The sequence below is a fragment of the Phoenix dactylifera genome, chromosome 2, assembly GCF_051530095.1.
Source record: "Phoenix dactylifera cultivar Ajwa chromosome 2, Ajwa_hap1_PhDact_Kaust_v1.1, whole genome shotgun sequence".
Taxonomy (NCBI): domain Eukaryota; kingdom Viridiplantae; phylum Streptophyta; class Magnoliopsida; order Arecales; family Arecaceae; genus Phoenix; species Phoenix dactylifera.
Genome location: NC_143191.1, coordinates 46,858,893 through 46,862,455, shown reverse-complemented (window position 1 = coordinate 46,862,455; position 3,563 = coordinate 46,858,893).

The following is a 3,563-nucleotide window of genomic DNA, read 5'->3' as shown; positions in this document are numbered from 1 at the left end:
CAAGAAAGTCAAAGAATTGGGGCGACAAATTCAGATGCTCCGAGATCAAGTTGCGGAATGCTGCGAGGAGTGTAGTCGATCAAGGAGTAGATCCCCATGGTGTAGGAGAGGCCTTCCTCGACCTGGGAGTGAGATTCGTCCGATATCTCCCCTCTGGAAGCCTAGAAAATATGTTCCCCTTCAAAGGTTCGAGAAGTACACTCCCCTTATGTCCTCTCGGACAGAGATCCTCATGAAAATCAAGGGTCGTGGCTACCTCCAACCTCCGCCTAAGATGCAACATCAAGGACGCGGGAGTGCTCGGACAAATACTGCCACTTCCATATAGATCACGATCATGACATGGTAGACTGCTACCAGCTTCGTGATAAGATTGAGGCACTTGTCCGCCAAGGTTGTCTGGGTCGATTTCTCCATGATCAGGCCGACGGCAGGGCGCCCGAGGGACAGAGCCCAGGACCATGCGACGGGCGGAACGACCACCATCCCATTGCGGGCATTATCAACGCCGCAGCCATGTACCCCACACGCTAGCGGCTTCTTGGCCTCGGTAGGGGGCGGGGGGGGGGGGGGGGGGGGGTGCGGCAACAGAGAGGCCTCATCTCCATCAACCCGGGTCTGATGACCCGGAATTTAAGCTACAACCCCGGGATGGGACTTTAGCCCCTCCAGGATAGGTTTTTTTTTTTTTAAAAAAAATCCTAGAATATGTTAATGATGGGGACATCAGAGCTGATTATCTATCCGCCTAGTCCACCATCTTATTTGTATATTTATTTTATTTTTATTTTTGGGCTTGTTTGCATTTTATTAGTGTAGGGCTTATTTGTGTTATTTTGGGGCTTATTTGGAGTTATTTCTGTGTAAGGGGGTTTTATGTTAATTGTGTTTATTTGGGCCCTATATATGGAGGACTATCTTCATAATTAGGGTTTAATGAAGTGAATGAAAGTTTTCTCCCCCACGTCTCTTCTTTCCGTCTCTCTCTTCCTTCTCCCTTCTTCTCCCTCTTCTCCTCCTCTCTGCCTCTCTTCTTCTCTTCTTCTCCTCCTCTTCTCCCCTCCCTCTTCCTCTGTCTCCTTGTTTTGCAACAGCAATAGTCATCTCGAGAGTGATCTGTCACCACAGCATCCTTCCCGTGACCGGTTCTGCATCAGCTTGGTATCAGAGCAAGGCTGGCTTTGCCCCTGCTGCCAAGGCCATGATCCAGCTCTTTCCTTTCTCTCTCTCTCTCTCTCGGTTTTCAACAAAAAAAAAACCCCTGCGGTTGCTCCTCCCACCACCCGTCACTCGCACAGCAGCCCGAACAAGAAAAAACCATGCCCCTTCATCGATATCCCCGCCAACCGTCGCCTCCACCTCGCAGCACCACCGGTTCGCCACCACAGACTGCCGCCTCCCCATGGAAGCCGCCGCCCTTGAGTTCTCCGTGTCTGACCGGTTTCTAGCCACTGCCGCAGGACACGGACCCGCAGTCGTGACCGCCGCCCCCCATCCTGGAGCGCCATTCACCACCAGAGACCGCCAAGCCCTCCCCGCGGTCGAAGCCACGAAACCCGGAGCGCCCTCCCGAACCCATCGGGAGGTTGAAGAAAATGTTAACGAGTAAGTCACAAAACCCGTTAACTCGAATCCGATAGCCCGGATCCAAAAAAAAAGTGCATGTGAGTTGCACGTGCGGGCTGTACAGGTATTGGAGCGGGTTGTGCCCGATAACCCGAACCCGTAAAGGGTCAAAAAAAAAAGAAAAAAAAAGAAAAAAAAGAAAAAAAAAGAAGTACCTGTTTGTCTCCCTCCCTGCGACTGCCATGCTCCTTCACCGTCTCCGCCGTGCTGCCGAGCTCCCTCCGTGTCGTGCCGTCTCTGCTTCGCCGTGCCGCTGTGCTTCACCTCCTTCGGCCGTCTCCTTCCCGCGGTCGACTGCAGACGACCGAAGCCAACCGCTGCCGAGCCTCAACGAGCTCCACTGCCGAGCCGTGCCGCCTCCTCCATCCTCCGCTGCGCCGCCGAGAACCGCCACCTCGGCCTCCCCCACCGCCGCCGCTTCCTAGATGCCGCACCGAGCTACTGCTGCTTGGTTCCTCGCCGCCGCCAAGTACCCCTTCGCCGCTCCTATCTCCACCCGCACACTGCTGGCCAGACCCGAGGGGACCACCGCCTAGCCCCCCCTTCTTCTCCGAGCCGCTGTTGCCATCCTCTGCCATGCTTCTTCCTCCGCACCGCCTCCCCCTCCGTTTTCCCTTCTCTCAGCCACCTTTCACCCGAGATGCGAACCCCTTCTCCCCTCCGCATCACAGATCTGCGTGCCAGCTTCCTTGAGCGCGGCCCAGGCCCAAGCGGTCGAAGGTTCGGGCTTGGTCCAGGCCCACGCGCACACTTCTTTGAGCGCGGTCCAGGCCCAAGCGGCCACAGGCCCTGCCTCAAGCCCGATCCAGCACATTCTTCAGCCCATTCCAGAAGCCCACAAGCCTCTTTTGCTGCAGATCCGGACCATAGCTCCAATTAGCTCCCTGACAGCGCCATCAACCTCTTTGTGCTCGAGACTCCACAACAGATGCTTCCGGTTGACTGCATTCACCACAGATAATAGGTTCTTCCTTCTTTTGAGCTTGTTTGTCTAATTATGTTCTAGTTCTCTTGCATGACAGTCCCATTTTGAAAATTTACTTTTCTGTCAAACTTCAAAACCTAGAACATCTACTATTACACCCATCCTACTCACCATTTAAATTTAGATATTAAATTAGCACACCCTAGCGACAGGATATTTCTCAGCATCCATCGATCAGATTACTTTAAGATTAGAACGACTGTAATATGTACTTGCAACCTAACTTCTTATAGTGACTAATTTTATTTTTTAATACTGAAATAACCGAAATACAAATCGGTAACATTTAATTTTCAGTTACTTTTGTGCAAATTTGCTAATTTCCGAATTCATAGTAGGTTGCATTAGTAGGTTGTCCTGCATCACATTTGGTCAGTTAGGGTCATTAGTAACATTGCATTTCATATCATCAACTAGTGTAGTCCTTGCATGCCAAACCGTAGTGATAGGGAGTACCTCCTCGCTCATTCTAAGACCCCTTTAGCTACCATGGATTCTAAGGTTCTGCAAGATTTCATGGAACGAATCGCTGCCTTACAAGTTGACCATGAAGAATTCAAGCGAGAGGTCCGTGCACTAGTGCAACACATTAGGACTCCTGAACCATCAAGCCCAATCGCAGCATATCCGGAGTTTGGTTTGCCCACACCACCTGTAGGTCTTTCCTATCTTCCTAGGAACCAACATCCTCCTGATCACTTGTGCAATCTTGATGAACGACTACTTCGTACCGTAGATGCCCCCACCTTTGCTGGTCAACTAGAGCCAAGCATGTATCTTGATTGGAGAGCAGCCATGGATAATTATTTTAAGTAGTACGAAATGACTGACTAGAAAAGTATGATTTGCCAAAATAAAGCTTATTGGGCAAGCTCACTGATATGCATGAGACCCAAAGGCTTCCTTGTATCACCACCTGGGAGGATATGAAAGAAAAGCTAAATGAGAAGTA